A 27,997-nucleotide genomic window follows, 5' to 3' on the forward strand; every position below is an offset into this window, starting at 1 on the left:
CTGCTTTTACTTCTTATTTTTGGTTATGCTTCTCAAACAACCCAAGTCTGAGTCTAAAGTGTTATGAATCCACCAGGGAAAGAAACTTTGATATGGAGGTATTCCTTAAAATACTAACTGCAACCATGTCATTAGGTCTAGACACTGCGCTTTAAATTTAGACGTAAACAATTGCAATCAACGAGTAATTGCGCCGGCACAAGGTGGCCGCATTCACATTGCTATGGGAACATTAATTTCGGAGTGTGTAATGATTCCATTTTCGATATTCTTTAAAAACGTTGTCAGCGCTTGTCAGAACGCATGCCAGTTCCTAATCTGCAATCTGTTGATCCAAACATGCTTCTGCGAAACCTGCCAGTACCAAAAGGTGAAATGTCTGTCAGCGTCATGAAACTTCACGGCCTAATTCCAAGTTTGATTCCACACGCTGTTCTCGGCTGTAACTGGGTCAGTAAGAACCCAGATCAGGGACCAGAACTGAAGGTCAGCCCTCATTGCTGCTGTGCCTTACGGGACAACACTAGCACCAGATCTAACCACAGAGGCGCAAAGAGAACAGCCCAGCTCATCTCCGCTGCCGCCTTCTCCCGCGTGGAGTGGCTCCGCATGCATACTAAACTTTTATTTATTTCATCTATTGATTGATTGTGCTGCCGCACGGTCCGGTCAAAAGACTGTAAAAAGAAATAAAGAAAACAAAGCAAAAAATGGATTCCTTTTGGTCTTCAGCAATGACCAACAATTCTATCTCTTTTATGTGGCGGTCACACTTGCTCTGTGGGATAAGGGCCCCCTTATTGTCTTTAGAGCAAATGAAACACCACGCCCTCTGGTCACCCTCGTGGGCCACCTCCCTCTCCACCATATGGAGCATGCTCTTCCTTGCCCAGGCCCTGTGCTGGTGGGGTTTTCTGAATACCCAACGAAAAGTGATTTAAATCGCTGGAATTCCACCTTTCTCCTAAGACCTGTTGGAGTTGGGTAGTTCCAGGATTGGTTATCTCAGAAGCTCAAAAATGTCAGAGCTCCAGGTCAGCTTTTTGGAAATTCCCTTGGATTTCCTTCCACGGTGGCAACAGGGAGCAGGTACGGCCAGCTCCGCACTCACTCCCACCCACATGCAGACCCAGGGAGCAAGAGGGAGGTTCACTGCTCCCGAACGTCTTTGCATTTTAAAGAAAACCCTTCCCTAGGTGCCCCCAGCAGACATCTCATACTGCTCCAAGGCCAGGGCTGAGCCACAGGCCCACACTGGACTCACTGCACCGACAGTGTGGCCACAGCTGACTTAGAGCAATTAGGACTCAATCCCAACTAGAAGGTGCACATCACCTCCATCATCCAGCACACATGGGACCTAAGCTGGACAGGGGTGGGATCCTGCAGGGGAAAGACCCAGGGAGAGAGAATGGTTGGAAAATTGTGCACTCCAGGCACCCCGCAAATGCCCCCTCCTCAGGGGTGCCCAAATGGATCCTTTACTTCTAAGTCAGAAACAGGGCAAATTTAGGGAAAAGATGTTGGCCTTTGCAAGGGCAGATGAGTGTACTATTCAGCTCTCTAAAGTGGTCCAAAGAGGAAATACAATAAAAGAAGGAAAAAAGGCAGTCAGGTGCTCTGTGCAGCGGAGTCCACTGGGGGCTGGGGAGTGGTGAGTCGGGACCCCAGGAGCACCCCAGGCCAGGCTTTCCCCGGTGCCCCTGGGTCAAGCTCACCCCATCCTGCAGGCCCAGCTTAGCTGCCAACTCCTCTTCTGCATCCTAGAGCCCCTCACAGGTTCTCTGAGCCAGTGACACTTGATCACCTCTGACTCCCTCTTTTCTTGCTGAGGCCCCGAGTGCAGGGCCCTGGACCCCCGTGTTCCTCCTGCTGCCCAGCCACTGCTGCGTCACAAGCGGTTGATAAATACGGGACGTCCGCTAAAATCAGTCCTCTTAATATTCCGGGAGGGAAACTAATTCTGTAACTCAACAATTCCAGGTGATTTAAAAATAGAGTTAAATTTCATACCTTATTCAGAAATTGTTCGAATTTCTTGACTACAGTGGTCTCGCCGTCTATAGAATTCTCTAGAAGCTTATAGCAAACGGGGATGCGTTTTTGTTTTGTTTTAATAGACTATTTTTTAAGAGCCAAGTTCACAGTAAAATTGAGTGGAAAGTACAAAGAGTTTTCATAGGTGCCCTCCCTCTCCAAAGCATATTCTGAAATTATCAAACTGTCGGAAAATATGGGTAATGTAAATAAAATACAGATTTTCAGACTTTAAAGAAAGTTAACATTGTACTTGCCTCATTTTCAAACCAGAATATACTGTAAACCGCCACGTCATTTATACGGAATTGAGATTTAAATGCTGGTGCTTACACGGTTGTAAAGGTGTGCCAGAAACCCTTCTTTGCAAACAATAATTGCTTAAGCAGCCAACAGTTCCACTGAGATTTCCAACTATTTTCACAGAATTGCTTGAAGACAAACTTATTTTTCTACTGAAGTTACTGCCTTTTGAAAACAGAATTTGATACTGCCATTTTATATATGTGCCTATAACAGCACATAAAGTACATTCGTTTACATTCTTGAAACCAATTTGGCTGTTTTCAGATATCAAAAACACATTTCCAAGAAAAATGCCCAAGCAGACCTCGTTCCTCCTGTGCAGATTTCACCTCTGGAGCAGGAGTAGGTGAAGCCCTCTTCCTCGCAAGGGTGTCAGTGTGGACCCCTGCAAAGTTACTACTACTGGCAAATGACACAAACTTTCAGTCTTTGCGGATGTGTTTGTGACCTGGTGGTGAGCTGTGGAGAACTGTTTGTAATGGCAGATGACAGGAAATCTGCTCTCACCAAATGGCAAAAGCATAAATGCAAATCACGTTTTTCTGGGTAGGGCTTGCACCCACAGACTCAGCACGTTGTCAGGGTGTAAAAGCTCTTTCTATTCTTGGATAAGCACAGAGAAGATAAAGGAGTTCCTGAATCTTCCATATTACCTATGTCATGATTAAATCTTTCTCTTCCATTTGTCTTCATCATTGAGCTAAGCTGGTCTGAGGACTTCACGGAATTCTTCTGAGATGGCAAGTGCATCACTAGGTCCTTGTCCTGCCACCATTTCCCATTACAGATATGATGTGTACCCACCAAAAACAGGAATGGATGCACTGTCTCTTTGGGCAGGGCACCCTGTGTGGCCTCACGAGCCCACCATGTGGGGACCAGGTGTGCAGGCACTATATGACATATGCATACGTACTCAGGCCTGAGCTGCCCCAGCCCACCTCCACCTGGGGATAACCTTGTGGCTTAGTTAATAGCAAGACCTTGGTACACCACAGACAATGTTTCTATCATCCCAATCTTTCCACTCTCTAGACCAGGGTCAGCAAACTTTTTCTGTTAAGGCCAAGTAGTGGATCGTTTAGGCTTTACGCAAAACACAAAGTCTCTGCTGGATCCTGCTTCCTGCTCTTGTTCCTCCTCCTTCTCCTTGCCTTTCTTCTTCTGTTTACAGCCCTTTGAGCATATAAAGACCATTCTGAGTTTGTGGCCTGTGCAGAAACAGGCTGTGGCCTGGGGGAAGCTGCTGTCTGCGGTTTGCCAACCCAAGCAAACTATAACTTATCTTTTGCAATCCTGTTTGAAGAGCTATAATTATTTAGTTGCTCTTTATTCTGATCTTCCCAACTTTCTCTAAACTTTATTGTGCACATGAAAGCAAATATAGAGCTCCAGTAGAAGTCAGACAGAGCAGAGCGTGCCCTTCGTGGTCATTTTCAGGTCATTCTGCTGATGAGGATACCTCACTGGTACCCCCCCTTCATGTTCCTTAGAGTCTCTGATTTTTTGAGGGTATGGCTTATGCCATTTCATATCGTTAGACATATTCTAGTCACCCTAAATCCCTACGGTACTCTAGAATAGTCAGCAAACTGCTGCTTCCTTGCTGCCTGTTTTATTAAGAAAGTTGTATTAAAATAGCCACTTACCTGGTTACAAATTTTTTGGGATACATATTTCTATGGTTGCTTTTGCTTTAAAATGGAGAGCTGAGTATTTACAGTGGAAACTGTAAGGCCCATAATTACTAAAAACTTTCTGCTGGTCCTTTACAGAACCCTGATCAAAACTACGAAGCATGATCAAAGACTTTCATTTAGTGTATTATCCACTTTACAAAACTATACTTTATCTATCTTCACTCAGGAGTTCTTGCCCTTATTCCTTCTTTCAAAAATTTGAAGCAATCATCTTCTACATGTGTAGCACTTTGTTAATCTGGAGAAAGAAATATGTTGCAGTGAAAAGGATCCAGTTATCTTTAAGAGTGAGACCATTGGTCTTACACTGTGGCATAAATACTTTGAGTGACAATCAAGATGCTTATCTTCCAAGTGTGGGCTTAGACACACACACACACGCTCACACACATACACGCACAGGCACACACACACCCCTACCAGCTTACTATATATTTCAGGACAAATATTAAAGTCAGCAGTGCGCCATACTTAACTCTTCTCTTTTGAAACTGATAAGAAAATTGGGATACTTTCACTGCTTCTTTCTGCTGCCCATACTTCCTTGCTATCTTTCTACCTGGATCTTTCTATTTTTTCTTGAGATGCTATTATTGTCAGTTCATTTACTTGCTCCACTCTGAATAATACACTACGCTATATTCCATGGTTAGCGATTTTATCTTCACCATTATATCTCCATTGCTTGCACCTGGACCACAGTGGATACTCAATACATAGTAGTTAGGCACATTCATGTTTATGACACAAATACCACCCTCTCTGATCTCTGTGTGATCTCCTCCAAAACTTGTTTGAAGTGCTCATGAAAATGTGAAAATACTGTAAAGACTCATTTCTGTCACGGCTCCAAAGGCCTTGACTCCTCCTGATGTGTACCCAGGCCCCAGAAACAGAGGGAGCTTGCTGAGGGATGGAAGGGCTGAATGACCCCCCTGCCGACCCTCCGGTCTGTGTATCAAAGCAGTGTGGGATTACGAATTTCCCCCGCACCAGCCATACTCCCGACTGTGTTGTGTATTATCTCCAACAAATGGAAGTGCAAAGCCAGGGTCACTAGGCTTCAGCGGCCAGTAGACCGCATCGAAACAGACTTCACTTAGGAGGAATGTGCATCCTACATGGCCAGTTTGAAGGCAGCAGAGAAAACAACCTGTTGGCTAACGTCTATTTATTTATTCAGGAAATATTTATTTATTTATTCAGGAAGTATTTATCAAACACATAGGCAGGGACATCAGGGAACAAAAATGACAATGATCCCTGCCCTTGTGGAACTCACGTTCTAGAGGCTGAGAGTAAGGCCAGATAATAAACGATCATGTCATAAATTTTCAGATCACTTGCTGTGTTAGAAGATGATATATGCTATGGATAAAAGAACCGGAGAAGGGGGAGCAGGAGCACTGGGGATACAGGCTGACATTTACACAGGCCGGGCCAGCTAAGCTCATGGAGAAGGGGAGCATTCCGGCACAGATTGAAAGGGGTGCGGCGGTGATACCTGGAAAGAGGCGGGTCCAGGCAAAGGGAAGATCCTATGCGATGGCCTGCGACGACAGAGGGCTTGGTGCATTCCAGGATGTGCATGGAAACCCTCTGCCATCACAGTGAGCCCAGGGAAGAATTGCAGGACGTGGTGCAGAGAGGCAGGGCTACACCACGCAGGGCCTTTTCGGCCCTTGAGACTTTGGCCTTCCCTTTGAGAGAGACAGGAAGCACTGACGAGCTCTGAGCTGAGGAGCGAAACCCAACTAATGTCATGAGTGGATCGCTCTTGCCACTGCTGAGATTAGACTGCAGGGTAGAACTGTCGGCTGGTTGAGAGGAGCAAGCTGGGCGCATGAGGTCGGTGGGACGGATCAGGCTAGGTAGCCATGGAAATAGTGAGATGTGAGAGGATTCTCGATATATCCCAAAGATTATTGGGTCCGTAGAATTTTCTGAACAGATTAGATATTGCATGTGAGAGAAAGAAAGGAGTGAAACATAGCCTCACGGTTTCGGGGCTGTGTAACGGAAAGCATGGAATCACCATCGGCTGAGACAAAGAAAAAACACGACTCTCCAATATCGCTGAGGAAGTGTGGTCTTGAGTGCCATCAGAGTGCTTTAAGACAGCAGGACTCCTGTGGCCACCCCAACCACTCGGCTGCACACAGAGTCTAATGGGTGGACAGCGTCGCCCATCAAAGCCAGACCCTCCCTTGCTGTGGGTTCCTCACAGACAGCGGTCCAAGCACAGCTGAGGTGCGCGGCAGGCGGCTCTTCCTGGTGCTACTTGGCTGAGGTTGCATATCTTAGAATTAAGAAGCAAAACAATAACCAAAGGGCTGTTGACTATTTTGGCAGTCGAGATATTCGTATGTAAAGTGACTCATTTCCTTTTTTCAGAAAAGCTAGACAATCTGTTTGCTCTCCAACTGGTCAAACAATGACCCTAGTTTTTAATAATGACAAAACTCCTCAGGGTGGCATTCTGAACAAGTATGTGGGAGGTTATGAGAATGTAAAGGCCAGTAACCCAGACCACTCCCACGAGCTCCGCACGTGAGTCACAGTCGGAAAGAAAAGGATCGCGCTGTCCATATGTAGATAGGTCTGCTCACAAATGTTTTCTCAATCTGGAAAACATTCGGTTGAGTCTACTGAGTGGCTAACAAAAGGGTCTCTGTCAGAGTTGCATGCAAAGAGAGTCTAAGCCTTCCGGGGGTTCCCTCCCCTCCATGATCTCATTTTGTGAAGCGAGGATCCCAGCGAATCACAAAGACTACACAGAGAATGATTTTACCTCCAAGCTCTGAGATTAACGTAGGTCAAAGCAGATACCTTCCAGAAAGCAAAATAAGAAAACGCCCTAACCCACTGAAATGGGTACTAGAGTGCTAGTAACAAAGCACTCTAAGGTGGAGAAAGGAAACCAGGATGCGCTGCTAAATCTCTGTGAGATGGGAGCAGAGATGAACAACGCAAACAAAAATGGATTTTGCTCCTTATTAGGATGTCACAAACTGATGTGTCTTTTTATGTGGTCAGACAAAAGTATTACACAAAAGTAAAGGGCTTGCTTTTATCAACATAGTTACTGACCAATGCTGAGCATAACTATCCCTGGAAAATAGACTTTCAAAGTACAGACAATTTCCTAAGACAAAACTGTGCATGTCTGCTAGAAAGAGAACTAAGCCTATTCCAGATGTTCGGAGCAGTGACCACATCGTGACAGGTGGCAGAGTCCTGCTAGAGAGATATGTGTACCATTGATAGCATCGTCAATATGTAGATACGTCTGCTCATAAATATTTTTAAGACAGAGCTATGAGAAATGCCAAGATGGGTTGGGCTGCAGCGGTGCCCCCTCCTTAGTTCGGTGGCAGCCAGAGAAGGCTCCTGGCTGTGGAGGTGATGGAACAGTCAGAGCATGTGAGTCGTTCATAAGGAGTGTTTGCCCTGGCAGCCTTCTTAACAAGAGGATCTGTTGCTGTTTAGGATGCTTTTACAAAATTTTCCTAGTGAACATGGGAAGACACTCAGGAAACAGTTACACAGTTTGGGATTATATTCCTAGTATATAATTATTACCACTTTAAAATTAACTGTTTTTTTTAATTGCACAAATTTAACTGGAAATTTGTGCCAATTCACTTTTCAGAGAAAATATAAAATGTAGTCTACCCTTGGAAGTGATTTTTAGTTCAAACTAGAGCTTAAGAAAGAATAAGAGCATCTCACACGTGTAATCCCAACACTTTGGGAAGCAAAGACAGGAGGATTGCTTGAGGCTAGGAATTCAAGACCAGCCTGGGCAACATAGCAAGGCCTCACCTCTAAAACAGCACAATAATAACACCACAAAACCTTAAGTAGTTCTAGATACAATGTATGCTATTCCATAATGAACATCCAGATTGGATAGAGATCTCCGTCTGTGTGTACAACTTATTGTTTCCATGTTGGATAGAGATCTCCCTCTGTGGTACAATTCATGGTTATCATGTTGGATAGAGATCCCCCTCTGTGGTACAATTCGTGGTTTCTATGTTGGATGGAAGATCTCCCTCTGTGGTACAATTCATGGTTATGTTGGATAGAGATCTCCCTCTGTGGTACAATTCGTGGTTATCATGTTGGATAGAGATCTCCCTCTGTGGTACAATTCGTGGTTTCTATGTTGGATGGAAGATCTCCCTCTGTGGTACAATTCGTGGTTATCATGTTGGATAGAGATCCCCCTCTGTGGTACAATTTGTGGTTTCTATGTTGGATGGAAGATCTCCCTCTGTGGTACAATTCATGGTTATGTTGGATAGAGATCTCCCTCTGTGGTACAATTCGTGGTTATCATGTTGGATAGAGATCTCCCTCTGTGGTACAGTTTGTGGTTATCATGTTGGATAGAGATCTCCCTCTGTGGTACAGTTTGTGGTTATCATGTTGGATAGAGATCTCCCTCTGTGGTACAGTTTGTGGTTATCATGTTGGATAGAGATCTCCCTCTGTGGTACAGTTTGTGGTTATCATGTTGGATAGAGATCTCCCTCTGTGGTACAATTCGTGGTTATCATGTTGGATAGAGATCTCCCTCTGTGGTACAATTCGTGGTTATGTTGGATAGAGATCTCCCTCTGTGGTACAATTCGTGGTTTCTATGTTGAATGGAAGATCTCCCTCTATGGTACAATTCATGGTTTCCATGTCAGATAGAAGATCTCCCTCTGTGTGTACAATTCATGGTTTCCATGTCAGATAGAAGATCTCCCTCTGTGGTACAATTCATGATTTCCATGTCAGATAGAAGATCTCCCTCTGTGGTACAATTCATGATTTCCATGTCAGATAGAAAATCTCCTTCTGTGTGTACAATTCATGGTTTCCATGTCAGATAGAAGATCTCCCTCTGTGGTACAATTCATGATTTCCATGTCAGATAGAAGATCTCCCTCTGTGGTACAATTCATGATTTCCATGTCAGATAGAAAATCTCCTTCTGTGTGTACAATTCATGGTTTCCATGTCAGATAGAAGATCTCCCTCTGTGTGTACAATTCATGGTTTCATGACAGATAGAATATCTCCCTCTGTGTGCATAATTCGTGGTTATCATGTTGGATAGAGGACCTCCCTCTGTGGTACAATTCACGGTTTCCATGTTGGATAGAGGGTCTCCCATAGCACTATGAGCACCAGAGAATACTAGTGGTGGGGCAGGGGTGGGCTAGCATCCTGAAGTAAAGGGGCAAAGATTCCCTTGAAACAAAAGTCCTATCCAAGCATCCTTATGCAAAAAGGACCTCAACCAAACGCTCACATTTTATACAAAAATTAACTCAAAATGGATCACAAACTTAAATGTAAAACAAAAGTTATTAGAAAACATTTAGAAGAAAGCATAGGACAAGATCTTTGGGGTCTAGGGCCAGGGACAGTTCTTACACTGGACACCAAAGGGATGACCCATTAAAGAGAATATTGATAAGCTGGACCCCATCAAAGTTAAAAACATGTGCTGTGCAAAAACCTCTGAAGAAACTGAACAGGCAAGCTACAGACTGAGAGGAAATGTTGGCCCATCCCATATCTATCAAGGTCTTATATCTACATCCTATAAAGAATTCTCAAAGTTCAACAGAAATACCTAATGAGACAAAGACAAACAGTCACTTCACTGAAGAAGACACAGAGATGGCAAATAAGCACATCAGAAGACATTTAGCACCATCAGCCATTAGAAAATGCCGATTAAAGCCTCAATGAGATATCACAATAACCCTGTCACAATACAAAAAATAAAAAGCACTAACAATAACACCAAATGCTGGTGAGGTGCAGAGAAACAAGATTGCTTGCACATTGCTGGTGGGAATGTAAAATGGTACAGCCACTCTGGAAAATATTTTCTTACAAAACAAACTATGCACTTATCCCAAAATCCAGTAATTCCACCCCTGAACAGCTATGCCAGAGAAATAAAGGCTTATGTTTATGTAGAAACCTGTACACAAATATTCATAGCAGTGTTCCTTGTGATAATAATAACACTGGAAATAACCCAGATATCTTTCAACGGGTGAATGGCTAGACAAACTGGTATGTCCACACCATGAAATAGTACTCAGCAAAAAACACATAACTTGGATTACTCTCCAGAGAATTTTGCTGAGTAAAGAAACCCAATCTCAAAAGACTACATAGTATATGATCATTTAAATAGCATTCTTGAAATAACAAAACTATTGAGATGGAGAACTAAAAAAACAGATTAGTGGCTGTCAGAGGGTCATGATGGGAGATAAAGGCATCAGCTACGGCTGTTTGAGGTCAGCAGGCTGGATACTACTGAGAGAATTCTGTTGGATATTGACTTTGCCAGTGGTGGTCAAACTTCATGCATGATAAAACCAGACAGAACTAAATACACACAAATGAATGCAAGCAACAATTGGAAAATCTGAATATGGTGGATGGACTGTATCAATGCCAACTTCTTGATTGTTATATCAGCCTGTAGTCATGCAAGATGTACCATTGGGGGAAACCGGATGAAGGGCACATGAGGCTCTGTATTGTTTTTTTACAACTGTATGGCAATCTCTAATTTTCTTAAAATAAAATTTAAGAAATCTTATTCAACAGACAATGTGCAGTGTACTTGTTTCTCTCTGGGACCCCAGCTTTCCAGCTGTTTTCTGCCTGGAGCACCCCTGGCAAGGAGGGATGAACATAACACGAGCAACAGTGGCTGATGGTGCCATCTTAGATTTCTTCTGCAGGTGAGGCCCCAAACCAAGGCACAACCTGAGATGTTCCCTGATAAAGTGAGTTCTCGTAAGAAGCCATTCATCCTTACTTGGAGCTGTAAACCATCCCTTCTTATCTGGCAACAAACACCCTTTAGCCACATTAATCTAGAACTAAATATGTATGTGTCCTTTGGTGTTGAGAAAACTCTCCTGTTTTGACTTTTTCCATAGTGTTTGTGTCCATGTCTAAATTCTCACAGGCAAAAGTTCTGTTTCAAATGGAAAAGTCAAACAAAAGAGAACAAAATGTTCGACTGACCTTTAAAGACTTAAGAGCTTACAGTTAATTTGGAAACCCTAGCCATTAGATTGGACACACCCTATGTTCACACTCTCCCTATGTGTCCCTGCGCTGGATGGCAGGAAGAGAAAAACAAGCCAGGCGTCCAGCCACTGGCAATTAGAGCACAGCATTCAACCTGAGAAAAATCAGACTTTCCATCCAATCCCACCCAATGCTCAGCACCAAAGACGTGTCAGACAGGCTCAGCTCTGCTATCCTTGGATGACTTCATGGGTCACTGCAAAGATCTTTAAGCCATAGAGCTACTGAAGGTAATCCTGTTTTACAATGAAGATGTCGTACTTTACATGAAAAAGGATTTCATTTTCTAATGGAAATATGTTGCACTTTTACAGGTTTTGCAGTTGCATGTAGAAGACTTGGGCTGGGTGGGAGGGGGTTGCTGGGAGTTTTCTAACTATAGAAACAAACTTAAGGAAGTATATTGATATTCATTAAAAAGCACATGCTAGCCCCTAAACTACCGGGGATTCATTCTAAGAAAGTCATGAAGTACTCCTATCAGGATTTAGCTATAAGGATATTAGTTACACTGCTGTTAGAAACAGCCTAAAAGCTAACAACAGATTGGTTAAATGAAGTATTTACAATTATATATCAAACTGATTATATAAAACTATGCTTTCTATATGGAAAAATAATAACAATAAAGTAAAATTTTTAAAAGGCTGTTTTTTAAACAACTGAACATTAGTTTTGGAAACAATATAAATGTGTAAATGACTAAGCAGAAAGTTCGCAGGATATTCACAAAGGTGTTTTATGTGTTGGTCTGTGGGCAGAATTGGGGAAGTCTTGTATTTTCTCTTACTTTTACGTCTGTATTTTCTCATTTTTCTTTCATGAATATTATTAACAATGACATATATAAATGTACATTTTCTTTTTTCTTTTTTTTTTTTTTTTGAGACAGAGGAGTCTCGCTCTGCCGCCCAGGTTGGAGTGCAGTGGTGCCATCTCAGCTCACTCCAACGTCCACCTCTTAGGTTCAAAGCATCTCCTGCCTAAGCCTCCTGAGATACAGGTGCACACCACCATGCCCAGCTAATGTTTATATTTTTAGTAGAGACAGAGTTTCACCATGTTGGCCAGGCTGGTCTCGAACTCCTAACCTCAAGTGCTCTGCCCACCCTGGCCTCCCAAAGTGATGGGATTACAGGGGTGAGCCAACACATCTGGTCGAGAATGATATATATTTTTAAATCATGTTCTTTTGTATGTAATTTCATATGTACTATTTATATATAATTAAACACATTTAATATTTATATGTAATATTTATGTATAATTACACATATATGCTATGTATGCACTACACATTTTTAGTAAGTGTTTTACACATTCAAAGTAAGTATGTTAAAGCCCTAGCTTCATCACACTCAGAAGCAGGTAAAAAGGGGGAAAATATGGGTCCTGCATGGACGTCCTCAAAGGTACCTGTTGGAGTTGGAGATGAGATCTCAAAGTTCCCCTGCATTAGAATCATTCTTACTCACACTGTGAGCAGATTGACCGGAGGACGAGAATGAAAGGGGGTTTATGAAACCCACATGAGGCCAAGGGAAGAGTCAGTCCTACGTGGTTTTCTTCTGCACAACCTGCTGGTGCCACTCCGGGATCCCAGGGAGCCCTCAGGCCAGCAAGTGCTCAGGCACCCCCTGTTTAACCACCAGGCATGGGGTGTGAGCCGCTCTGCCCCTCATGCTTGACTGGAGCTGGTCCTCCAACCTTGCTATGAGACTGGAAGGATCTAAGAATAGCATGTTCTCAAAAGGCCGTGACAGAGCAAAAGGGGGCTATCTCCTGAAAAGCATCCACTCTACAGGAAATAAAAGGCAAAGCTGTTTTCAGCCCTGAAACCTGGTGGTGCAAACATCCTGGCTGCTGGTGGCTGATGTCTGGAGCACCTCTGACTCCCTCACATCCCCTCTTAACCCAGCAAACATCACTTAGTGCCTCCTGAGTGATGGGAACTATGGTGGGCTTGAGGAGCTCAGAGAAGAAGGCAATTTTTTCTCAACAAGCAATTGCTTAGCTCCGACTACACTGTGTGTGCCCATAAAGAACTCGGGGAAATGAATGAGAATGAGATAGGATCCTTCTGGTTGAGAAGTTTCCAGTGCAGTCTTGCTAGGATGAGAGATGAAGAATTAAACCGTGGTGCACATTAGAGCCACACGGGTCTTGTTTCCATCTGAGCTCTTCCCCTGGAAGCTGTGTGTCCTTGGGTGAGTGAATCAGCCTCTTGGAGCTTCTGACTCCTCATCTCTAAGACAAGATCAACCTGCTCCTGAATGACTACTGAACAGATAATGAATGAAGGCAGAAATAAAGATGTTATTTGAAACCAATGAGAATGAAGACACAATGTACCAGAATCTCTGGGACACATTTAAAGCATTGTGTAGAGGAAAATTTATAGCACTAAATGCCCACAAGAGAAAGCAGGAACGATCTAAAATTGACACCCTAACCTCACAATTAAAAGAACTAGAGGAGCAAGAACAAACAAATTCAAAAGCTAGCAGAAGATAAGAAATAACTAAGATCAGAGCAATACTGAAGGATATGGAGACATGAAAAACCCTTCAAAAAAATCAATGAATCCAGGAATTGGTTTTTTGAAAAGATCAACAAAATAGATAGACCACTAGTCAGACTGATAAAGAAGAAAACAGAGAAGACTCAGACAGATGAAATAAAAAATGCTAAAGGGGATATCACCACTGACCCCAGAGAAATACAAACTACCATCAGAGAATACTATAAACACCTCTATGCAAATAAACCAGAAAATCTAGAAGAAATGGATGAATTTCTAGACATTTACACCCTCCCAAGACTAAACCAGGAAGAAGTCAAATCTCTGAATAGACCAATACCAAGTTCTGCAGCTGAGGCAGAAATCAGTAGCCTACCTAAAAAAGTCCAGGACCAGACAGTTTCACCAGCGGTACAAAGACGAGCTGGCACCATTCCTTCTGAAACTACTCCAAACAATAGAAGAAGAGGGACTCCTCCCTAACTCATTTTATGAAGCCAACATCATCCTGATACCAAAACCTGGCAGAGACACAACCAAAAAAAAAATTTCAGGCCAATATCCCTGATAAACATAGATGCAAAAACCCTCAAATACTGGCAAACCAAATCCAACGGCATATCAAAAAGCTTATCCATCACAATCAAGTTGGCTTCATCCCTGGGATGCAAGGCTGGTTCAACACACACAAATCAGAAAACATAATCCATCACATAATCAGAACCAAAGACAAAAACCACATGATTATCTCAATAGATGCAGAGAAGGCTTTTGTCAAAATTCAATAGCTCTTTATGCTAAAAACTCTCAATAAACTAGGTATTGATGGAATGTATCTCAAAATAATAAGAGCTATTTATGACAAACCCACAGCCAATATCATACTGAATGGGAAAAAACTGGAAGCATTCCCTTTGAAAACCAGCACAAGACAAGAATTCCCTCTCTCATCACTCCTATTCATCTTAGTACTGGAAGTTCTGGCCATGGTAATCAGGCAAGAAAAAAGACAAAGGGTGTTCAATTAGGAAAAGAGGAAGTCAAATTGTCTCTATTTGCAGACGACGTGATTGTGTACTCAGAAGATCCCATCCCCATCGCCTCAGTCCAAAATCTCCTTAAGCTGATAAGCAACTTCAGCAAAGTCTCAGGATATAAAATCAATGTGCAAAAATCGCAAGCACTCCTATACACTAATAACAGATCAAGAGAGAGCCAAATCATGAGTGCACTTCCATTCACAATTGCTACAAAGAGAGTAAAATACAGGAATACAACTAACACGGGATGTGAAGGACCTCTTCAAGGAGAACTACAAACCACTGCTCAAAGAAATAAGAGAGGACACAAACAGATGGAAAAACATTCTATGCTCATGGTCAGGAAGAATCAATACTGTGAAAATGGCCATACTGCCCATCCAGCTACCATTGACTTTTTTCACAGAATTGGGGGAAAAAAACACCTTAAAATTCATATGGAACCAAAAAAGAGCCTGCATAGCCAAGACAATCCTAAGCAAAAAAAAAAAAAAAAAAAAAAAGAAGAAGAAGAAAAGAAAAAGAGAAAGAAAAAAAAGCTGGAGGCATCACACTACCTGGTTACGGTAATCAAAACAGCATGGTACTGGTACCAAAACAGATACATAGATCACTGGAACAGAACAGAGCCCTCGACAATAACGCCACAAGTCTACAAACATCTGATCTTTGACAAACCTGACAAAAGCAAGCAATGAGGAAAGGATTCTCTATTTAATAAAAGGTTTTGGGAAACCTGTCCAACCATATGCAGAAAGCTGAAACTGGACCCCTTCCTTATACCTTATACAAAAATTAACTCAAGATGGTTTAAAGATTGAAACATAAGACCTAACGCCATAAAAACCCTAGAAGAAAACCTAGGCAACACCATTCAAGACATAGGCATGGGCAAGGACTTCATGACCAAAGCAACAAAAGCCAAAACAGACAAATGGCATCTAATTAAACTAAAGAGCTTCGGCACAGCAAAAGAAACCGTCGTCAGGGTGAACAGGTAACCTACAGAATGGGCGAAAATTTTTCCAATCTACCCATCTAACAAAGGGCTAATAACCAGAGTCTACAGAGAACTTCAACAAATTTACAAAAAAAAAAAAATCAAAGAACCCCAACGAAAAGTGGGCAATGGATATGAACAGAAACTTCTCAAAAGGAGACATTTATGCAGCCAACAAACATATGAAAGAAAGCTTATCATCACTGATATTAGAGAAATGCAACTCAAAACCGCAATGAGACACCACCTAATGCCAGTGAGAACGGCAATCGTTAAAAAATAAGGAGACAACAGATGCTAGAAAGGATGTGAAGAAATAGGAACACTTTTATACTGCTGGTGGGAGTGTAAATTAGTTCAACCATTGTGGAAGACAGTGTGGCTATTCCTCAAGGACCTAGAAATAGAAATTCCATTTGACCCAGCAATCCCATTACTGGGTATATACCCAAAGGATTATAAATCATTCTATTATAAAGACACATGCACACGTATGTTTATTGCGGCACTGTTCACAATAGCAAAGACTTGGAACCAACCCAAATGCCCATCATTGATAGACTGGATAAAGAAAATTTGGCACACATACACCATGGAGTACTATGCAGCCATAAAAAGGAGGAGTATGTGTCCTTTGCAGGGACGTGGATGAAGCTGGAAACCATCATTCTCAGCAAACTAACACAAGAACAGAAACTAACACAAGAACAGAAACTAACACAAGAACAGACACCACATATTCTCACTCATAAGTGGGAGTTGAACAATGAGAACACATGGACACAGGGAGAGGAACATCACACACACAGGGAGGCCTGTCGTGGGGTGGGGGGCTAGAAGAGGAATCACATTCGGAGAAATACCTAAGGTAGATGACAGGGTGATGGATGCAGCAAAGCACCACGGCTCATGTATAACTATGCAACAAACCTGCACGTTCTGCACATGTACCCCAGAACTTAAAGTATAATAATCGAAACAAAAAAGCGAGACCTCCCACATAAGCGTTGTTGGGAGGACAGACCCATGGCCAGGCACACAATAGCATTCACCAAGAAATGAATTCAGTCCACAGCCTCACCCATGGCCTAGTGGAAGGCGTTCAGTAAACTGTGAATGAGGTGGTTGGTGTAGAAAACGAAAGAACTCAAATGAGACGCTCGCAAAGCACGCTGGCGTCAAGTGCGCTCAGTTTGAGGATGGTGTGGGAAGTGACTGGACACGGAGAAGGATCATGCACGGGGCCGAGCCTTTTCCCTCCTTAGATGTGTTTCTTTGCTTCTGAGGAAGGCAGAGTGGATACCTATGCAGGGAATATTATTTCTCTTGCCCTGGCGTTCTGGACACATTCCGTACTTGGAATAGAATGATACGACGTTGCTGCGAAGGCTATCAGAATCATTGTGGCAACTCAGGTTGAGCCAGGTTGCCCACAGGACTGGAGTGAGCACTGTGTGGGGCTGGATGCCGCGGCGCCTCCCAACCCCTGCAGCTAGCAGCCCCCACTGTACAGGGCTTTCGGTGCTGCTGGGAAATCATGAAGTCAAAACCATGTTTTCTTAGAAGGATCCATTCCGACCAGATTTGAATAAACACACCCAACTTCACCACCCCAAGCAACATCCCATGCATGGCTGCATTCACGCAGGAAAATCTGACCCAGCCAGTGGCATGGGCCCTGCAGATGGCAGTCACCTAGCACCAGGCTGGGTCAGAGCTGCCGTCGCCCAGGTGGGAAGAGTGTGCTCCCTAATGACCAGGCACACATCACTCCAGGCATGAGGGTGGCAGGTGGGGAGGTTCACAGATCCCTGAGCCACTGATTAAATGAAGAAAATGGTTTATTCTCCATGTTCACCAGGAAGCCTAGAGGCTTACCCGGAGGAAGAGAGTTCCTAGCCCTCTTCACTTCCATGGAGCTGCCAAGGACACCAGCAGGGGGCTTCATGAAGAAAAGGGACGAGTGGCCCAAGAGAAGAGAGAGGGTGTGGGGGCCGCCCCACAGGCAGGAAGCAAACACTGGCATTTCCTTCCTCTGCGTGCCATCTTTGGGTCTATGGACATGACCAACTGGATCAGAGAAGAAAACGGAGAAATAAGGAGAGAAAATTAACAATGTGTTGTTTCCCTGCTGAGTTCACAGTCCACAGAGCCGCCTTGAGTTTCACAAGTCAGACGTTTTCCTTAAGATTCGTTTTCTTCCAACGATGCTGAAGGTCTGCTCTCATCAATATTCCAATAAGCCTGTGCTGTGCACGCCTTCCCAAATGCCGCTGATGAAAGCGCTGGCTGTGCGTGGAAGCAACTGGCAGAAAGAAACAGATTTCTGTTCTTTTGTAAAGCAACTTACTTGCATTCAGAACATTTCAAGTGAAAACTCCTAAGCACTTTAATTGCCCATGATAACAGGGCGAGGCTGCGAGGGCTGGAGCTATGGGAAGGGCTCCTGGCTCGCGGACACACAGGAAGCACCTCACTGGGGCTCTTGGCAGGATGAGGAGTTTCAGCCTGGCATAGCCTGGGACGTGGGAAGCCACCATGGTGCTGATGAAGCTGAGGCAACCACAGGGAGAACCAGCCAGCCCCATAACTACAGGGAGACGGCGCCGAGCATTGGCGATGCTTTTAGGAACCATCCCGTGCCCCTGTGCCGCTGCAATATCAGATGAGGACCTCGCACATTTCCAATATGACTTGGTTGTAGAAAATAATTGGTCCATCTCCTCTTCCATTCACTTTCTCACTGTGGTCTCCTTCCATCCTTTAGGTCTCTGCTCAAGCGTCGCCACCTCAGGGGTCTTCTTTGCCACCCTGGCTAGGGACGCAGCTCGGACCAGGCACTCGTGAGCGCCTCGTTCTGTTCCTCGGCTGTGCTCATTATTATTTGACATCCTATTTATTCACGAACCTCTTCAGTGTCTGTTCACAAGAATAGACACCGCATCTGTCTAGAATAGTAACTGGCATATAGTAGGTATTCGACACATATTTACTGAAAAACGAAAAGGAGCTACATGCTGCCCCAGAGTGAACAGGCCCTGGAGTCTGTGCTTGTTTGCACATGTGTCCTACACTCACACTTCATTCCACAAAGGATTTCAGGCAGAAGTAATTCTGTGATTTGTCATGAAATTTTATTGAGTGCCTATTATCTGCAGCTGTGGACATGAAAGAAGGTGGAAGTAGTCAAGCTGTGTAAGGTTCAGAACTGTTTCTCTATGTGCAGCTTTAGCTCCTTGCAACCTTAAAGAGTCATGGCTGACATTTGCATTCCTTGTCTCATACCTCTGGGGGAAGGCAAGGGTCTATGCGGAAAAGATCATACATGAAAAGGCCCTATTGTAAAGAAACAAAATAAAACAGACAAAGACCCAGCTCTCCTAGGAGCTGCTTCTCCAACAGTCACTTCTCCTTTCAGAGCGTGGCTGTGGTCCAGTGTGGGGGCACTCCTCCTGCATCCAGAGCAAAAACCTCCAGGAGGTTGTTGAGAACCAAGAGAGAACGGAGGGCGAGCTGGACCACCAGGAGCCCACACCCTGCGGCATCGCTGGCAGGTGGTAGATGTCAGGAAGGTCAGAGTCCCCTCATGAGGCAGGGGAGTGGCGGCACAGCACAGCCTTGGCAAGTGTAAGGGAACAGTCACAAAAGCAGAAAGCATCAAGCTAGTGCTGGTCACAGGAAATGCAGCCCCACACGGAGAACCATAAACCGCCCGGTGAAGCAGTTCTCCAAGCGTCGTTCAGCCTAAGTTCACGTCTTCCTGCCCTCTGCCTTTGGTGGAGAGTCATGATAAATACCAGCCTAGAAATGGCACCACGTCAAGTCTTGAGGTTAATAAGGCTTTTTAATGTTGTTGAGTTTTTTTATCTGTGTTGTTAAAAGTTGGAACAGAATAGTAGTGTGGACAGCCAAAGGTTTTGATGTGTGAGAGCTGGATTTTTTTTTTTTTTTTGAGACAGAGTCTCGCCTTCTTTGCGCAGGCTGAAGTGCAATTGTGCAATCTCATCTCACTGCAACCTCTGCCTCCTGAGTTTAAGTGATTCTTCTGCCTCAGCCTCCCAGGTAGCTGGGATTACAGGCATGTGCCACCAGGCCTCGCTAATGTTCATATTTTTAGTAGAGATGGGGTTTCACCACGTTGGTCAAGCTGATCTCGAACTCCTGACCTCAAGTGATCCACCTTCCTCAGCTTCCTAAAGTTCTGTGATTACAGGTGTGAGCCACCACACCAGCCTGATTTTTGTATTTTTAGTGGAGATGGGGTTTAACCATGTTGGCCAGGTTGATCTCGAACTCCTGGCCTCAAGTGATACACCTGCCTCAGCCTCCCAAAGTTCTGGGATTTTACATGTAAGCCACCATGGCTGGCCTGAGCTGGACTTTTTGAGGGAGAACTGGTTTTGAGTTTTCAAGGGGCTTAGTCTTTAAAGACTCAGGACATTGGTGCAAGAGCAGGTGGATGGTGGGTTGCCCACCTCCAGGCATTCCCCTCCCACAATCCCCCCTAGGAGACTAGAGTTCACCCAGGTCTAGGGCAGAGGCAGAACCAAAGAAGAGAGAGAGAGCCAGGTGGCCATTGCCTCCTGAAAGAGACCTCTCCCCTGTGCTGAGTCCTGGTCTGGGGAGATGACAGACCCCTCCCCAGGTTTAAGGATCTGAGGATATTAGGAGTTTTCTTCGGGGAGCACTCCGGAGGCAGCAAGTCTTACAGTAAAGTCCCCTCTACCTGTGTGGTTGGGCAGAGAAGGAAGGAAAAGTGGCTTTACGGGGTGTCTAGACATGAGAAGACCTGCAACAGTCCCAGCATTGTCAGCGGGCACCAGGCCAGGAAGAGAAGGTGAAAGATCACAGTCTCCAGAGAGGGAGGAGAGCTGGCTGAGAAAAGCTTGATGGAGAAACCAAACCCTACTTCTCTGTTTAAGCACCTTGCCTGGTAGCTACCATAGCATGCATCCATTCATTAATCAATTTGGATATTACCAGGGAATTCTAGTGTTTCTCATTCTAGACCTCTGGAGGACAAAGGAACTCAAGTCAGTCAATCTTTTATATTATGTCCTAAAAAATATATGCCTACTTCTAGGGAAAAAATAAGCATCACTTCTCATTTTTTATAAACATTCATACAAATTCACATGAAAAGCAGAGACCTGAAAATTCATTTTAAAATATACATAATTTAAGGCACACCCCCCGAGGAACCTCTCCCCGGTGAAAGAATTGTCAGCAGAACGCTTCTGGGATTTTACAGCCCAAATTTCATAGAATATACAGATCTTCCAGTACAGGATGTTTAGGCTAGCATTTGTATAGAAAGAACATTTATACACAACAAAAATATAACACGACATTCCAGAATAAGGAAGCATACAGGGAGACATCTCAGGCTACCTTCCAACTATGGGCAGGAGAAGGTCAGAGCCAAGAGAGCGGCTTTGAGGGCAACCCTGGGGCCAGCCACAGGCACAGCACAGCACGAGCGGTTTGTGAACATAAACTTTGGGACACAAGCACAGCTCCAGTTTGCAATTTTTCATTTTGAAACATCAATCGCCTCCTTTTTTTTTTTTTGAGACAAAGTCTCGCTTCGATGCCCAGGCTGGAGGGCAGTGGCGCCATCTTGGCTTGCTGCAACCTGTGCTTCCACGTTCAAGCGATTCTCCTGCCTCAGCCTCTGAGTGGCTGAGATTACAGGCGCTCACCACCATGCCTGGCTGATCTTTCTTTTTGTATTTTTAGTAGAGACAATGTTTCATCATGTTGGCCAGGCTGATCTCGAGCTCCTTATCGCGAGTGTTCTGCCCACCTCGGCCTCCCAAAGTGCTGGGATTGCAGGTGTGAGCCACCGTGCCTGGCCTCAATCACCTCTTTTGAGATTTGTCGTCACCTTATTCCTCGGGGATCTTCAGCCGCACCAAAATGCCACAGTCATGGCCTTGAGTTTGAATTTGATATTTTGCCTGAAATTTTGGCTTCGTCTTTCAATGTGCCTATACTACCCTCAGTTTCAAACTAGTGAGAAAAAAGAAGAACTCTCTGGATCCAACTTTCTTTATTTCCCTCAGCTCCATTTAAAGAAGTAATTTTGCATTTATTATGTCTTGCTTAACTGCAGGTACTTCTAAACTACCATAAACAAGCGGCCGCTGAAGGATGACTTAACTGAAGGCAGAGAAAGCACACTCTGCCCGGTCTCCTGCTTTCCTGGACACTTACCCAGTGCTTAGGTGAGTGAAGTCTTCATCTGCGGCTTTGGTTCCACCCCACACTCTCTGCAGTGCCCTGGATGGGCTCCCAGTATGATTTATTGTTCAAAATCAGAAAGGCAGATAAAACAAGACTACCACTAATATCTTGCTTTGGGTTAGAAACGTCAAGTCTGAGAAACATTTTCACACACATTGTCACATTCAGTCTCACATTTAGTGTCAACTGTAAGGTTGACAGGAACGGTGCTATCATTTCCATTATTAATGTAAGAACACACATTCAAGCACGCGAAAAAATAGCAAGTGTGGGGCTCGAAAAGATTCCTATGTGTTAGACACTGCTTCCATGAAGTTACAAAGAACGTAGTTATCAGACATAGCTCCTCCCCTCAAGAAGTTCACAGTCTAGTGCTGGGTACAGATTTGTATAAACCAGTAAGTGTAATACAGTATGGAAAGGGCCCACCAGATACATAGGAGATTGCGCAGGAAAAGGCACAGCAATCTCTACCAGCAAGAGAGGACTGTGGAAAACCTTGAGAGTAAGAGAGGCCATCTTTGGGTTCTTTGAAGACTGAGAAGACTCTAAGTAGTGTATGGAAGATAGAAGCAGGATGAAGTTATTCCAAGGAGGAAAGTGTATGTGCAAAGGCACAGAGATAAGAAAATCAAAGAACTGGAAGTCTGTGCACAGGAGATGGCGCTGGATGACAGGGCACCGAGGACTTTGTCATAGCAAGTGGCAAGCCACTAAAGGGCTTAACAAGGGGAAAAACAGGATCAAGCTGGAATTCAAAAACATTTTGGCCTTAGAGAGGAGGATAGATTTCTAAGGAAAAGGGAGACTGTGGGCAAAATCCAGGCAAGAAATGATCCTGGACTAAAATTAAGGCAGGGATAGCAGGAATGGAGGAGAGGGGATATGGGTGAGAGAGCTTTCACTGGGAGAGCAAAAGTAGGGCTCATGTGCTGGAAACTTAATTTCCAATGCAATAGTGTTGAGAGGTAGAATCTTTAAGACGTGAGGAGGTCCTGAGCACTCTGCCCCTGTGAATGGATTAATGCCATTATGTCAGGAGTGTGTTAGTGATTTTGGAAGAAGGTCCTGAGAAAAAGGATGAATTTGGCCCCCTTGATGTCTCATCTGGGCTCTTATGTGATGCCTTCCACCATGGCATGACACAGCAAGAAGGTTCTCACAAGATACAGCCCCTCGCTCTTGGACTTCCCAGCCTCCAGAACTGTGAGCCAAATAATTGCTATTGTTGATAAATTACCAAGTCTATGGTATTTTGTTACAGCAGCACAAAACAATCTAAGACCATTGTCATTTCGATACAGATGACGCAGGTAAGGAAGAACTCTGGATGGATTCCAGGTTTTAAACTCATCGAAGTTGGATGACGGTGATAACTTTACTAACGAGGAGAAGAAGCAGATGGGTCAGGGAGTGGGCAAGAGCAGAAGTCAGAAAAAGGAGGCAGTGTGTTGGCTTTTGAGCAGTCCTTGTGCACCGAGCCTTTGATGCATTCACGCAGAACTGGTGACATTTGAGCTGGAGATGTGAAATCCATTTTACTAAAGCCAGAGGGAGGAATGTGATGAACCATGGAGAGAATGTGAAGTGAGAGGTAACAGAAAGGGAAGGATGTGCATATCACCCTCGTTTAAGATGGGCAGAAAACAAGCAAGATAATAAATGCAGAGAGGGAGAAAGAGAACAGGACGAAAGGAATCCAAGGAAGATCTTTGGGAAGGAAGAAGAAAGAACAGATGGTCATGAGGGTCGAATGCCACACCCATGTGTTAGACGACCAGATCTGGCACCAGGAGACAGCTGTGTCCTCTGGGCTGTGTCCATTGTGTGTTGGGGGAGCTGCCAGGCAGGGTGGTGGGACTAGGAAGGATTCACAAAGAGAATCTTCCTGTGAAAAGAAAGGAAAGAGAGAGGTGATTGCAGCCCAGGAAGATGATGCCTCTTAAATTTTAATGTAGGGGCAAGATTTCACCGTGTTGGCAAATGAAGGGCAGTCAATGATGATGGAGAATGGTTAGAGACTGACTGGGGAGCCTCACTGTTCCCCAATATCCTTCCTTTCAACCCAATTGCGTGAATCATTGCCACTCTCCTCAGGTATCTTCTATCGATCCTTCTGAGAAAGGCATTTGTGCTTTGGAAGGAACATGCAGATGGAATAAGACCCTTGCTGTGATTGGAGAGATGGTTTGCTTAGGGCTACGTGCAGCTTATATTGTTGGGAACCTGTTTGTACAAGCTTTGGAAGATGGTTTGCACTGAGATCAAGTTCTTTCTCTGTATAGTTCAGCGGTGACCATGACAAACTCTGGAAGATCATTTGCTTGCACTTAGAAAATGTTCTTCCTCTATATAGTTTAGGGGTGACCATGGCAATTGTTTTGCCCCATAAGAGGCAGTTCTGCTTGCATGATACGTAGCATCCCAGAGGTCTTAGACACCCCTTGCGGGCTGGAGGAAAGCCGAGCCTTGTAACCCACTGGGCTATTCCAGCAGGCTCCACACGCCATTGCCACGTGTCTGATCCTGAATATGGAAGGGTCCAGGTGGCACCTACTTGAGAATAAATAAGACTTTTGTTTCCTTTTCCCCCCCAAACATGCAGATTTTAACTCTCTTCTTTTATTTAGCTTCTATTAATTCTCAGAGTAACTTTTCTCCTAAGTCAGTGAATGGTGAGATTTTCACATTCTCTTAAAACAACTTTGCATTGGAATTCAGTCCCATATTGTATCCAAAATAAACTTACATATTTTAAAAAGCAACTTGTTCTTAATAGAACCTTTCTTACTTTTATGTCACTGAATATTTTTACAACTAACAACAGAAATATTTATTGGAAGAGTGGGTACATGTCTTGACATCTTTACAGGCCAGACAGTGCTTGGCGCATAGTAGGGCTAAACAAATATTTGTTGAATGAATGACGAGTCAACAGAATAAATTAACAGTGAACATTCTGTCCCCCAGAGAAAAACAGGCTGAGAAAGAGCTGTTGTCAGTTGCACAAAACCTTTGAAAAGAGCAAATCACAAACACAAAACACACACACACACACACACACACACACAATCCAGTTCTATCAACAGGATACAATTAAGGACATACAAACTGGCCTTCTAATAAAAGCTAACCAAACTGGTCTTGTTCATTTCAGACATTCTTACCTGTCAAAGCCTAAATTCAGAGCTCTACAAACCAGTTCCTTCTGTATGAAGCCTGATAATAAATGTTTTTTAGAAATCCAGACATCAGCACAGACCCCACAGCACAGGAGGGTCCTCTGTCAATCTCTCCCTCTTCCTCTCTCTCTACAAAGACTTCAGAAGTCAAAAGCTGGACTGTCAATGTCTAAAGTCTAAATATATTGTATTTTATCTCCCAACAAGCCAAACATCTTTGCAACCAGAGCAATGAACTTTGGCATTCTCGAAGCACAGCTGTGAACACGGCAGTAACCCAAGGTAAACAACCTTGTGAAACCAGGTCACCAGCAGAGCAGCTTGTGGGCGACCAGAGCGGCTCTGTCACCTGAAGCAAACACTGCTTCATGGAGCAGTCGCGTGGAGTCTAGTGACCATTGTGAGCATCTCCGAACAAGTTGTGTAAATATGGTTGTCTCCAACTAGAATAAGGCAACATCCACTCATATCTCCCATTGTTTTCATTAAAACGAATGTTCTGTTTATAGCTTATCCATGTTATACATGCAATTTTAAATGAAATAATGCAATAAAACTGGAATTTGGCTGGAATGTTACTAATCTTGGATGAGTTTCAGCTGAGGGCACCTGGGCCCCGGTGCTCACTGGACAACAGGGCCCTTATCCTTGGGATACCGGTCAGGTCCCCATGTGAACCCCAGAAAACCCACCCGGGCTTCCTTCAGTGAGGGGGCCTGGACTGATGTCTTCTAGAACACTAGAAGCCCTGGCCTTTGTGAAGTGCTGATTCAAGAAATAGATTTAAAGTGTTCACAGTCTAGCGAGCAAAACAACATCAGAAATAAAACAAAAGAAATACAACATACACACACGTGCACATGCACGCACACACATACACCCTACATACAATCAGGTTGATGACCTGACTCTGTGTGTGGAAGGGCAGGTTAAATGAAATTGGAGATAATAAAATTCTATTTGGAGATGAGAAATACAATTCTCTTTGGAGAAGTGAACTCTATAGTAAATTGGACATATGTGCCACAATATGTACTGCAGCACTGTCCATAGCATCAAAACCCTGGAAATAACATAAGTGCCCATCAGTAGGAGAGTGGCTGAATGAAATGTGGTGTCGCTACACTTCTGTACCTCACAATATTACGTAACCAGCACAAAGAATGAATTAGAATATACCAGTTGACGAGTAAGATTTCTAGGAAGTGCTATTTGGTTGAGCCAAGATGCAGGAACCACGTATAATATCCTTTTGAAAGACAAACCACAACCCAAAAGCTATGTATATGTCCATGTGTACAAGTATCCCCTTCCCTCCAAAACCTCTTGTTCTTGAGTTCAGATGGCAAGTCCAGATGGTGAAATTGTGCAGGACCGGGGCACCTGCATGTGTGCCTCTATGTACTTGTATTTATATCTGTAAATCAGTAAGTAGCATTATGCAACCTCACGTTGTTAACATTTGTTAAAATGTTTGCATATATATATGCAATAAATTTCTAGATACAATTTTATAAAGAAAGAAATGAAACGGCTGAACTGCTTTAAATTTCTTTGGACTTTTTAATTTTTTTTTACATTTTGTTTCAATAGTTTAATTTTATTTCAGTGTTTTTTTGGTTACATGGATAAGTTCTTTAGTGATTTCTGAGATTCTGGTGCACCTGTCACCCTGCTTTAAGTGAATATGACTTGGTTTCTTCTGGCATTTGTATTCCTGCAAAATAAGCAGTATCTGCACGTCGTTTGTTAGAATAGTGTTTGACCCGTGGCACGGATTGCACTGTCCTCTGAAAATCGGTCGGAAGGAGATGCAGGAAAGGAAAGGATCTTGCTGGAGGCGCAGTCACTTTTTTACGCTTCCGCAACTCCTAGCCCACAGGACTGGCTTTGTGACCTGAAGCTGCCTGACTCCAGAACCCTTGTGGCTACTCAGGAGCCTCCCAAAGTCCTTGCTCTTCTTTCTGCCGTAAATCTCTGTGGAGAATCCAAGAGACCCGCCCTCCAGCAATGGAAGCCTGCTTTGTAGCTGAACACGTTGATCTCTCCAGTTACCACCCACTCCAAATTCTTGGGCAGCAGAAGAGGTGATAGGACTCTTAGCTCGCCACAATCCCACATCTGTGTGAGGGGGGCAACGGGTAAACCTCACAGCATGGCAACGACTAGGCCCAAAACTGGAGCATCCCCAAAACTGAGCACATGAGCCTTGCTTCTTTCATTACCCCAGAATTTTTTACGAGGTGTCTGCTTTGCATTCAGAATAAGGATTCTTTCAGCAATATGATGTAGTGTCTTTAGCACACTTCCAGGCTATAGCACCTAGACTCGAATTTGTATTAAACTGAATCTTTGCAGACAGACTTAGCCCAAATAATGTGGAAAAAGGAGCGCCGTATTAAAACACATGCAGTGGAAACTAATCAAGGGCGCACACAGGCACCGGCAGCTACCTGCCAACAACCAGGCTGAGCATAAAGTAAAATCTAAGAACATCAACGAAGGTGGTTTCATATTGGAAGCTGGAACCTCCTGGAAACAACAGCCCTGCTTCTGGGACACGCCCTCTCGGAAAGTTCCCGCCAGGCTCAGGCGCGGCCTTTCATTGTCGTTCATCTCCGGTGCGTCCTGGCGCTCCGCCCGCTCCGCTTCTGTTCACACTGGCAGCGTCGGTGCACGTGGGCGTGCAGGCGCGGCGCTCTCGGCCTCATTTCCTCGGCTGCCTGGAACCCACAGAATACTCCTTTCTGGGGGGTGCTTCCTCTTTCCCGGGAGCCTTCTGGCCTGTGCCTGCCTGTGAATTCTCCAGGGCCCGTGCCTGCCTGCCCCTACTACCCTCA

General features: G+C 44.1%; 1 protein-coding gene and 1 pseudogene across 6 annotated transcripts in view; both read right to left on the bottom strand.

The window, feature by feature from the left end:
- Positions 1–27,997, bottom strand: part of PDE10A (phosphodiesterase 10A) — a 684,633-nt gene that overhangs the window by 611,593 nt on the left and 45,043 nt on the right. The gene's annotated exons all lie outside the window — the stretch shown is intronic.
- The window catches only part of LOC144582287 (putative transcriptional regulator encoded by LINC00473), a 34,481-nt pseudogene continuing 6,500 nt past the window's right edge, over positions 17–27,997 (bottom strand). The window contains exon 2 of the transcript XR_013534713.1: positions 17–27,985. The product of XR_013534713.1 is annotated as a putative transcriptional regulator encoded by LINC00473 (transcript). The remainder of the gene's footprint in view (positions 27,986–27,997) is intronic.

Source organism: Callithrix jacchus, chromosome 4 (assembly GCF_049354715.1).
Source record: "Callithrix jacchus isolate 240 chromosome 4, calJac240_pri, whole genome shotgun sequence".
Lineage (NCBI taxonomy): Eukaryota > Metazoa > Chordata > Mammalia > Primates > Cebidae > Callithrix > Callithrix jacchus.